This window comes from Pelophylax lessonae (genome assembly GCF_965119305.1).
Source record: "Pelophylax lessonae genome assembly, chromosome: 6".
NCBI lineage: Eukaryota > Metazoa > Chordata > Amphibia > Anura > Ranidae > Pelophylax > Pelophylax lessonae.
The window spans coordinates 204,124,823-204,137,637 of NC_138773.1; the positions used below are offsets into that span (position 1 = coordinate 204,124,823).

Here is a 12,815-nt window from a genome sequence, read left to right on the forward strand (position 1 = left end):
ATTATGGTATCTTGCAAACAGCATACAGGGCTGGTTTGGTGTACAGAGTGGACAGGCAGTTGTCAGGGTCGAGTGGAGGACTGCTGCACAGAGATCCTCCATCAGTGGTGTCACAAGCTCTTAGACACCACTGAAAGGTTAGCAAGGGCCGACCAACAAGTTAGGGAGGTGGGGCCTTTTTAAAATAACTTTCATCTGTAATAAAATTGTCCAACATGTATGGCCCATTTGCACGTACCAAAACGTTATTGCAGTGTGGTAATGCATATGCATTATCAAGCGTTACAGCATGAGATGGCATGCAATACGCTTAGTAATGTACAACGGATTGGGGCGGAAAGCACATTGAATGGCACTGCAAAACACCTCACACCAAGAAAAGGCCATGCATGAAAGTCCACGTTGCTGCAACACACAAGTTAACTTTAGCTAAACTATAGTTGTACAAATTATAATGCTAGTATACTTTTATTACAGATCTATGACTGGATGGAACAGATTAAAGAGAACCACCATGACTTGGTGACTAAACTGTATTTAGGAGAAACCTATGAAAAACGACCAATATACTATTTTAGGGTAAGTAAATACATATGTATGTAATTAATGTTCTAATAAGCAATCTAGTTAAAGAGGAACTGCAGTCTGCTCACATAATTTGTAATAAAAACCTATTTGTCATTCTGAAGCTTTCCTCCAACCACTGTATATTATTTTATATGTACTGTGATTCTGTACTTGCCAAATATGTTGCATAAATCTCCCTCCACTAAGCCTTGCTGCAGCCATTTTAACTTTGGGCAGCTGAAGTTAAAACAACAAGGGCAGAAGATTTAATAGATGGAAAGATGAAAAAATTAATGAAGGTCTGCTTTAAAGTTCTTGTTTCTTGAATGTGACATGCAGAATGCCAATCTGATGTCAAACAATGTGATTACTCCACCTTCATAAAAGTAGTTTGTGTGTGTTTGCACGCATGTATTAAGCATTGTTTTTTTTTTTTTTTTAACAGGTTGGATGGCCATCTGAAAAGAAGAAAAAAATCATGTTCATTGATTGTGGATTTCATGCTAGAGAATGGGTCTCTGTAGCTTTCTGTCAGTGGTTCGTAAAAGAGGTGAAGCGTTAATATAATATTTAAACTACAATAAATTGTTATTATTGAGATTTTGTTAACATACATAACCAGGGGTTTTCAAAAAGGAAGGAAACAAAAAGAGGAGAAAGGGAGGGCTGCTACTGCTCTAAATAAATAATCTTAGAGAGAGAAATAAAATTTGTAAAATTATGTCAATGTCATGTCATGGTCATGTCATGCCACCCAAAAAATATATATATATATATATATATATATATATATATGTATATATATATATATATATATATACATATATACAGTGCATCTGTAAGGTACTCACAGTGCTTCACGTTTTCCACATTTTGTTATGTTACAGCCTTATTCCAAATTTGATTAAATTCATTATTTTCCTCAAAATTCTACAAACAATAACCCATAATGACAACATGAAATAAGTTTATTAAAAATCTTTGCAATTTTATTAAAAATAAAAAACAAAAACATTCACATGTACATAAGTATTCACAGCCTTTGCCATGACACTCAAAATTGAGCTCAGGTGCATTCTGTTTCCACTGATAATCCTTGGGATGTTTCTACAACTTGCTTGGAGTCCACCTGTGGTAAATTCAGTTGATTGGACATGATTTGGAAAGACACACACCTGTCTATATAAGGTCCCACAGTTAACAGTGCATGTCAGAGCACAAACCAAGCCATAAAGTCCAAGGAATTGTCTGTAAACTCCTGAGACAGGATTGTATCGAGGCACAGATCTGGGGAAGGGTACAGAAACATTTCTGCAGCATTGAAGGTCCCAATGAGCACAGTGGCCTCCATCATCTGTAAATGGAAGAAGTCTGGAACCACCAGGACTCTTCCTAGAGCTGGACGCCTGGCCAAACTGAGTGATCAGGGTAGAAGGGCCTTAGTCAGGGAGGTGACCAAGAACCCAATGGTCACTCGGACAGAGCTCCAGCATTTCTCTGTGGAGAGAAGAGAACCTTCCAGAAGAACAACCATCTCTGCAGCACCCCTCAATTTAGGCCTGTATGGTAGAGTGGCCAGACAAAAGCCACTCCTCAGTAAAAGGCACATGACAGCCCATCTGGAGTTTGTCAAAAGGCACCTGAAGGACTCTCAGACCATGATAAACAAAATTCTCTGGTCTGATGAAACAAGGATTGAACTCTTTGGCCCGAATGGCAAGCCTTATGTCTGGAGGACAACATGTGGGGGTGTTGGCGCTCAGAGGTTATGCAGACAATATTACTACAGCAACAGATAATATGTGTGTGTATGTGTGTATAGGACACAATACACACCAACAGGGAGAAGGGACCGGGGAAATGCAGAGCACAGGGGGAGATTAAAAGTCAATGTGCATGTCCCTGGGGATGGGGGGCATAAAGGGACTATCTGAGAGTCCAGCAAGGGGGTTCAAGATGGTTCCAGGGGCAGATGGGTGGCACTCAGGGCAGGCTTTCCGGAGGAGTGAAGTCAACTCTGCATAATATGGGATAAAAGAAGAAGGGAGAGCGCTTCTGAGTGCCATGAAGGTTTAATAAGACAATTAAAATGTAGTAACTCACATTGAGGTTTAAAAAGATGCTTGTATCTGGGACGTCTGTGGCTCCGTGGTGATAGTGCAGCAATCAGCGGTGCTAGAGATGTTCAGGGAGACTAGGGATAGAGCCAGCTCTGTTGTCTTCTGGGCGGAAAGGCGGGATGTGGAGACCGCGGGGCGGAGGCTGGCAGTGTCTGATGTCAGGAGCGGAAGAAGGGCAGCTGGGCTTCACAACGTATTTTGGACCATGCGCGAGTACCCTGGCCGGGCATGCGCACTCCTTTTTCATGTCACAACAGAGCCGGCTCTCTCCCTAGTCTCCCTGGACATCTCGGGCACCGCTGAGCACCACTGATTGCTGCACTACCACCATGGAGCCACAGATGTCGCTCTTTTTTTGTTTAAAGCGCATAAATTAAAAATCGCACAGGTGATCAAATACCACCAAAAGAAAGCTCTATTTGTGGGGAAAAAAAGAACATCAATTTTATTTGGGTACAGCGTTGCACAACTGTGCAATTGTTCGTTAAAGTAACGCAGTACTGAATAGCAAAATAGGGCGTGGTCAGAAAGGGGGCAAATCCTTTTGGGGTTTAAGTGGTTAAACATCTCTGGAGATATCTGAAAATGGCTGTTCACTGATTCTCCCCATCCAACCTGATGCAGCTTGAGAAGTTCTGCAAAGAAGAATGGGAGAAACTGCCCAAAAATAGGTGTGCTAAGCTTGTAGCATCATAGTCAAAAATATTTGAGGCTGTAATTGGTGCCAATATATGTATACAGTATATACTGATATACAGTATCTCACAAAAGTGAGTAGACACCTCGCATTTTTGTAAATATTTTAATACATCTTTTCATGTGACACCACTGAAGAAATTACACTTTGCTACAATGTAGTGAGTGTACAGCTTGTATAACAGTGTACATTTGCTGTCCCCTCAAAATAATCCAACCCACAGCCATTATTGTCTAAACCGCTGGCAACATAAGTGAGTACACCCCTAAGAGAAAATGTCCAAATTGGGCCCAAAGTGTCAATACTTTGTGTTACCACCATTATTTTCCAGCACTGCCTTAACCCTCTTGGGTGTGAAGTTCACTAGAGCTTCACAGGTTGCCACTGATGTACTGCACTCCTCCACCTTCTGTTTGAGGATGCCCCACAGATAGTCAATAGGATTTAGGTCTGGAGACGAGCTTGGCCAGTCCATTACCTTTACCCTCAGCTTCTTCAGCAAGGCAGTGGTCGTCTTGGAGGTGTGTTTGGGGTCGTTATGTTGGAATACTGCCCTGCAGCCCAGTCTCTGAAAGGAGGGGATCATGCTCTGATCAGTATGTCACGGTACATGTTGGCATTTATGAACTGTAGCTCCCCAGTACCGGCATCACTCATGCAGCCCCAGACCATGACACTCCCACCACCATGCTTGACTGCAGGCAAGACACACTTGTCTTCGTACTCCTTCCTTACCTGGTTGTCACCACTCACGCTTGACACCATCTGAACAAAATAAGTTTATCTTGGTCTCATCAGACCAGAGGACGTTTCCAGTAATCTATGTTCTTAGTCTGCTTGTCTTCAGAAAATTGTTTGCGGGCTTTCTTGTGCATCATCTCTCAAAGAGGCTTTCTTCTGGGACGACAGCCATGCAGACCAATTTGATGCAGTGTGCAGCGTATGGTCTGAGCACTGAAAAGGCTGAACCACCACCCCTTCAACAGCTGCAGCAATACTGGCAGCACTCATACATCTATTTCCCAAAGACAACCTCTAGTCTAGGCCATCTTTATATAGAGCAACACTTCTTTTTTCAGATCTTTAGAGAGTTCTTTGCCATGAGGTGTCATGTTGAAAATCCAGTGACGAGTATGAGAGAGAGAGAGTGATAACACCAAATTTAACACACCTGCTCCCCATTCACACCTGAGACCTTGTAACACTAACGAGTCACATGACACCGGGGAGGGAAAAGGGCTAATTGGGCCCAATTTGGACATTTTCACTTAGGGGTGTACTCACTTTTGTTACCAGCGGTTTAGATATTAATGGCTGTGTGCTGAATTATTTTGAGGGGACAGCAAACTTACACTGGTATACAAGCTGTGCAATCACCACTTTACATTGTAGCAAAGTGTAATTTCTTCAGTGTTGTCACATGAAAAGATATAATAAATTATTTCCAAAAATGTGAAGGGTGTACTCACTTTTGTGAGATACTGTATATATACAGTATATATATATATATTGTGCAGAATATATAAAGCATATGGAAAAAAATAAACATAACAAATAAACAGTCAAGTCAATAAAGAACGAGCCACAATCAGAGCTTTAAGTGTCCATCATGGTAATCAAATCCTCATCTTCATATACTATATATTCCTTTTTCCTCTTTTTATATGTGCAAAGTCCAAACCAAGTGTCCTTGTGTGTTTTCAAAATGGTGCCCACAACCCTTTATCTTTAAGCAATTTTAATTATAAAAAAAAAAATATATGGAAAAGGAGACTCACATGAAAAGCTTCCCATTCTTTCAGCTTTGCTGGCTATGCCTGAAAGCTCCTTTTAGCATGCTTGCATCACACATAAATTGAGATGTTGGCAACTTAGTTAAGAAAGGGGGTGAGAGCACAGAAAAATTGTTCACTATTACTGTGATTATTAAAAATTGTGCTCTCTTTTAACCACCAGGTGGACCTTCAGGCTACCAGATGGCTAAATACAAGGTTTCAAAAACAGCCAGTCTACCTGAGAGGAGAATTTTATGGCTATGCTGTTTTTTTTTAGCTAACTAATAGTGCTCTGGGAATTCTTTGTCTTGCAATACATATTCATGTGTAAAACAAAGATTGTATGAATTAAAAAAAGACCTGTGATAAAATATTTTGTGAATATTCACACAACTCCTTTCTAACCCCTTTACTAAATCAACCCAAAGATAAATTTACCAAACTTTAACACCTCATGCCCACATTTCTACCTGGCAGCAGCGTTTTAGTAGGAAAAACCTTTGATACTTGTACAAATGCTTAATGCGTTTAGGCACATCAATCGCTTTCGGAGTTAGTTCATGTTAGGCACGCTTAGTCGCATCAAGCGGTTGGGATTCAATTAATTTAATTTGGAAGAATAGAAATTTCAGCCAAAACACCTCTGATCATGGATGCACTTGTATTGGGGGTTTTTCCTGCCACTAAACGCCCCTGCTTCTAAACTCCTCTAAACACTATGTGTACATGGACATATAGGCTAACATCCAGGGGCATTTAAAGGCATAAAAAATAACTCCAGATGCCCCTAGCAACCATGTTAAAACGTCCAGTGTGCATGAGGCCTTAATGCCAAGTGGACTTTAAAGTGGAGCTCCACCCAAAAGGGGTAGCTTTGCTTGTCTGCCTCCTCCCCCCATCCGCTGCCACATTTGGTACCTTTTGAGGGGGAGCAGGGAGCCAGTACCTGGTTTGACAGGTACCCGCTCCCATTTCCGGCTCAGTTCAGCACGACAAAGTGAGCTGGAATTTCACACCCCCTTCCCCTCTTCTTCCTGGGTGCCTGCTCAGTTCAGGGTCCGCTCTATGCTGTTTTTGTTTTCTTATTTTTTTTCTTTGCCAGCATTTTTTTTTTTTTTTTGGCTCATCAGTTGTTAAGAACACAGCAGCAGCCCACTCCTTAACAGCTGGCTATTCACAGTATGTTAAGGAGAAAAATAAACACATGTAAAAATGCATAAAAATACAAAACTTTTTTTGCGTAGATGTGAATGTGTCCCATAGGAAACCATGTTAAATGGACTGTAGTGCATTTCTGCAAACCGCCATATGCACTAAAAAATGCATAGGTGTGGACTTACCTTAGTATGTACCGATCTTTAAAACAGTTTTATTTAACATTGATGAGAACCTGCAGAAACCATAAATTAGGGATGATGCAAACAACTATTACTCACATTCCTGTTGCAAATTGTGGTGGTCAAAAATTAAAAGGTATTATTTGACTGATTGTTTTTATACTATTCAAGGATCACGTTTACAGTAACATCCACACTAGCAGATGCATTACATAATGGCAACAAACAAAATATGATAATGTTATTACTTTAAAGCAGCGTATGATTTAAAGCTGTTAAATATTTAATTTTCATTTATGCTATATTCCATTTTACAGCTTGTTTCAACTCACAAATCTGATGCTATTCTTGCCAGAGTCCTGAAAGAAGTTGATTTCTACATTGTACCTGTGTTTAATATTGATGGATATATTTATTCATGGGAAAAGGTAAGCTGATGAAATAATACAAGAAAAAAAACGTATTGTAAATTCAAGTGGTCCCGAGTAAGTAAAAAAACATCATTTATTTCAAATACCTAAAACCTCTTAAACCTCTTCTCCATAAACTTTAAACCCCTTCTCAACAACATCTCAGAAGGTCTTAAAAATTGAATAAATCACTGTTTTCTTGGTTTGGAAGAGCAGCAATACTCAAAATGAATATCCTACCACGCATCCTTTATGTCCTCCAATCCATTCCCATCAAATTACCTAAAGCCTTTTTTCAATCCACAACCAAAATCTTTAGATCCTTCCTATGGAATCATAAGCACCCCAGAATTCAATACTCACAACTCATCAAACCTAAAAGCAAAGGGGGAATCGGTCTACCGGACATTCAGCATTATTTCTGGGCCTGCCACTTGCAAGAAGTAGTAGAATGGCACATTTACTACCATCTTAAAGATTGGATTTCCTTAGAAAACTCTTTCTCCACCTTCCCCGTAAGTTCCACACCTTGGATCCATTGCAAACACATTCCCAAAGATTTACAAGAACACCCCACAATAGGCCCCATGCTTGCCTGCTCTATAGAAATCCTTCCCAAACTTAAATTATCATCCCACCCCTGCCTACTCACACCGATATTATCAAACTCAAACTTTCCCCCAGGCATGTCCCGACATCCACTTTCCTCTAAGCAACCATCCTCTGGCCTAAGAATTGACCAACTTCTTCAAAACGGCAAACTAAAAACTCAAGAAGAATTAAATGCACAATGGACAGAACCACATCTAAACTTCTTAGAATTCCAGCAACGCAAACACTACATGACCATCATCCGACATGACCAATACCCCAACCCCATTTGAAAAATTCTGTCTTTCAAAAACACCCCAGCGTCACCTCATTTGCACAATACACAACATGTTATGGTAAACCACCAAAACTGACGAAGGGAAAGCCTGCAAAGATTGAGCCCAAGACCTCCATATTCAATTAACAAGTAACAGCTGGGAAAAAAAATCTACAGACATATACACAAAGGCTCTATACACGTTTCCATACAAGAAAACAACTACAAAATCTTATTTCGTTAGTACTGTACCCCTCACATTCTACACAAGTACAGCCCCTCTATCTCCGATAAATGCTGGAGATGCCAACACCCCCTCGCTGACCTTTTACACATCTGGTAGAACTGTCAAATTATACAATTATTTTGGAGAAAAGTACATGAACTTACCCAAAAAATAACCACATACACCCTGGAATACTCACCTGCACAACTTCTTCTCCATCACTATACATTGAAAAACCCTCCCTATTTTAAATCACTAGCTATGATGCTGATCAATGCAGCCAAAGTGTGCATACCCAAACTCTGGGGCACGCCAAAGCCCCCATCCTTGCGAGAATGGTATATCGAATCAACAAAATAGCTGAAATGGAAGAACTTATATCCATCTCCTCAGACCCTCCAAATAAATTCAATAATACATGGTCTTGCTGGACCCATTTCCTGTCATCCAATGAATACCTGCTCACCTCCCAAACCTAAATTACTAAAATCTTCCCTCCACCTTACCCAAAACTTACATGAACAATTTTAAGACTACCCCGAAAACTTACATTCGAACAAACCCGTCTCAACACTTACGCTTACTTTTCTTTTTTTACAACGCTATATCCTAAGACTCATTACCCCTCTCATCCTCCCCCCCCCCCCCACCCAACTCTCCCTCACCCTATAAGGTCAAGATTCCTTGAGTACTTGTGCTGGTCGCAACTACCCCCATACGCACGATATACAACACAAAATCCATCCTACGCCTTTTTAACAAAGCACATAATATTACCTCAAAATATCAGACAAACCATCAGTCAAGTATAACTTGATAGTATACTTACCCACAAACCAATCTTCTCACTACACTCAAAACCTCCAACTCTAATTGTCTTCCCAAATCTAGCATGAAAAGTAGACATATAATGCCCTACTTTCAAATGTAATCCATGTAATTTATCTTTTTGTTGTAAACACAATATTTTTGAACCTTGTAACTTTTATATACCTTAATAAACTTGTTTGGAAAAATAAAACAGCATTTATAGCAGAAATCTAGGCAAACAGGCTAAAGAGTGCTGTGTGAATAAGTTAACTCTCATGAGGTGTATGCCACCTCCCGGATTGCTACCTTTCCTTCTTTAATATTCTCAGTTTCATTCATGCCAGGATGTATGCAATAGCCATCTCTTTTCTCCTTGCCCACTGCAGCTATGAAAACTGCGGCTCTCTTATACAGTATTACTTAGCATAAATTAAACTGTAGATAAGATATGGTCCTAATGGAAGCATGGGTACAAAATTACCAATGCTGCATGCTCAGGTTATATAAAATACATGAAAGAACAAAGTTAACAGGCTTTTGCGGTACCCAAGCATAAAAACCAAATTTATATACATTTTTTTAAATGAAAGTCATTTTTCAAAAAAAAAAAAGGTACTGTCATTAGAATGCCTCCCTCACATAAGTAATCCTGTAAAATAGGCATCCACAACATTAAAATTTACACCTACATAATAATAGATTGATGATAAAATAGACAGCAGGAGCCTTATTCCTCTACACGATTCACACCACTTTCTCTGATTGATGAAAAAGGTTACTTCTGTAATAAATGTAAAAAAAAATCAAAAATAGTTTATATACCAATATATCTGTACATAGATTCTATTTACATATCACATTTATCTGACATGGGGGGCCGGATTTAAAGAAACTGCAGCTTCAAACCTCTATGACGTGTTTCAGTTTCGCCGCGTTCAAATCAATTAACTGGCGCTGCGGCGAATTGGCGAGTAAAACAGCAATAATGAATTCCGCCGTCAGCGGGATTCACTTACGATCGCGGCTTCGCCAATTCGCAAACTTATGTCTTCGTGCTTATAGCAGTTTCACATAGCGATGTGGGCTAGTGGATTAGTGCACACATCACATGTCTGTAATTCATCTCCCTCTGCTGTAGGTTCGAGGCTTACCATCTCCACCTACTTTTTTTATTTTCTTTTTTTGTTTATATTGCTAAAATGTAACGGATTACATCATATATATTGCTAAATAATGTTACACTCAGAAGCGCTTGCAAGCTTACACCATTTTAAGTGTTTTTTTGATCTTGTCTGTGTGTCGAATCGATCTTATGAAGGAAAGTACCAAAGGCAAGTGACCAAACCCCTACCCTACTTCAGGGCAAGATGAAACCTCACAATTTTACCATGGTCTTCTTCCCACATTCCATACAATGTTTAGTTCTTTAGCTATATGTGCTTTTTAGCCTTAACACACTCCATTTTTTCCACCATACAGCTTTATTCTGCACAATAGCTAAGTGCTTTGCAACTTTACTGCAGTTCACAACGTCATGGGTTCAAATCACATCACTACACTTGGGATCTCTTTTCACTCTCATTTTTTTAAACAGTTTTTTTAAACTATCTTGAATTTGGGGGGGGAGGGGGGTGTCCTACCCAAATTTCAAGCACATCAATGGAAACAACACAATTTTGATTTTATGAGTGTGGTCCTAGTTTTATCGAGATGCAATTCTTTACATATTTACCATGGTTCTTACAATTTCTTGACCAATAAACATAGGTGTCTGATATTGGACTCTCTCCATATTTCAACAACACAGGCCCTCATAGTCCAACACTACATTTGCCTCACACCTCAACACAACACTGTCACATCCCTACTCTACATTACAACCCCTCACATCACCAGTACAAGCAGCATGCAAAGTGCAAAACTCCGGCCTTGGCAGCTTAATGGGCCATACACTAACAATTTGTCTAGACTTTTTCCTGTAGACTTAACCAAACCATATAATAGAAGCTCAAACCTCAACACTTTCAATTTGGATGCAATCAGGCAGGCCCTTGCACTACATAGAAAATGTCAATCGGAAGGATAAAGTCTTCTCTAAATCTTACAGTGTGGATGGCCCTTTTGTCTGTAGGCACCCACACAAAACAAAAAAACACATGTTCAATTCTAATGTATTTATTTATTTGAGAATGACAGCAGAAGGAGGGATGCAGCAAAAGAATATTGTCACTCTCCAGTCCGTGTGCCTTTACAGCGCCAGACCACGATCTTTGCTCCATGGCTACGGGATTCTGATGTCTTCCACAACTTCCGGCAGAGTTCAGAATCCATTCTGCACCTCTACCAGCTCATAGGGGACAGGCATGGCAAGGTTGCTGGGCAGCTTCCAAGCCACTTTCGAAGTTCCAGGGTGTTCATGTTGGTCATTGGCCATGTGCCTTACCAAATATCCACTGACCACAAAAGAAAATGAGTGGAGTCCATCAAGGTGGGTTTCTACCACCTACACCCGCAAGCAGTACCACTCCTGGAAAAATAAAACAAAGGATAAGACATTTCATTATGAAAATCACATCTTAATGCCTGTTTGCTTCATTCTGAACTTCATTTAATTTCGACATCACGAGTGAAATAACACATTTTATGCCAACTTACACAAACCAGAAATCATTAATGTAAACATTTGAATACACACCTGTGACGCCAGACAGCCCATCACCACAGGCTTCCCATGGTACGTGCCATGATTCCAAGATGTTGATGTTCTGGAAAATTACAACACCATAAGATACCAAGCAGCCGTTCATGTTATCAATAACTACACAGGTGGCATAGACACAAATAAACACCTGCCAGCTCTTCTCAGCCCTTTACACTATTCACAATACCAACATGTTTATGGTTAGAGGTGCATGTTTTTGCTCAAGTAACACAATTTTACCAATGTTGACTACACTTTATCTACAATGGCAAGTGTCATTGGCAGATGATAATCACCCTCTGTCTCCCTGTGAGTGGCACCTCTGCTAACTAGCTAATTAATACACATGCCCTATCTTGACCGGTTACAGTACTTACATGTAAAGTGGCTAGCAACCAGGGTATTCCGGGTGGCCATACCGGCAGCGGTGCTCCGCCGCCTGGGGGCCGCCGGCTGACGGACCTCTGGCTCCCTCTCCTCCGTCAGCTCCCAAGAATCATCCCGGGCAACGCACATGTTGTGCAACACGCAGCACGCCAGGATGATCTTGGAAGCCTTTGTAGGAGAGTACAGGAGTTCACCCCCAGGCCGGGCCAAGCAGAGAAACCGGGACTTGAGAAGACCTATGGTCAACTCAATGATACTCCGGCTTCTCCGCAAGGCCCTGTTGTAATTCCTCTCTGCTGGGCCCTGGGGGTACCTGATTGGAGCCATCAGCCACGTCAGCTGCGGGTAACCAGCATCCCCTGAAAAATAAGAAAAATATACATTAGTTCTTCCTATCATGTGACTTTAGATGACTCCTCAAAATGGGAGACAATTAGGCATTTTACTAAACAACCTGCTCGTCTGTTTGCAAAAAATCATATGAAACATCTCAACTCTGTCTAACTGCCTAAATCACTAATACAAATGGGAAAAAGGACACACAAAGTGGTGGGTTTCTCTTGCAAGTTACAACTTGGCCCCTATTTTGTTCCTATTACATTAGCCTAGGTCTTACTTCTGGAATATATCTGCAACTAGAGTGAGGAAACCAATATTGACTCACTTATGCAAAGTACTTTGGGGATATGGCAATACCATTGGAATCATTTGTAGGTTTTCTTTGGGTGGCTAGAGGACACCATTTACACATTGGTTAACCACCTTCATTGGACTCAAAGACAACTTTGCAAATCTTTCTTTTGTGAGCTGCTAAGCTGCTGATCTGGTTGTGTGTGAACAGCCTGACAACTAATAACACATCCATTTTAGGTAGGCTTTGCTTAAATCAGGGTGTACACCGATGTAGCTTATTCCTA

At 40.5% G+C, this 12,815-nt stretch overlaps 1 protein-coding gene and 1 pseudogene across 2 annotated transcripts in view; both read left to right on the forward strand.

The window, feature by feature from the left end:
* LOC309558932 (uncharacterized protein) overlaps positions 1-12,815 on the forward strand; it is a 754,545-nt gene that overhangs the window by 559,365 nt on the left and 182,365 nt on the right. The window lies entirely within an intron of this gene.
* The window catches only part of LOC309557714 (carboxypeptidase O-like), a 116,373-nt pseudogene that overhangs the window by 61,541 nt on the left and 42,017 nt on the right, over positions 1-12,815 (forward strand). The window contains exons 7-9 of the transcript in view: positions 478-579; positions 1,013-1,117; positions 6,814-6,924. The product of the transcript in view is annotated as a carboxypeptidase O-like (transcript). The remainder of the gene's footprint in view (positions 1-477; positions 580-1,012; positions 1,118-6,813; positions 6,925-12,815) is intronic.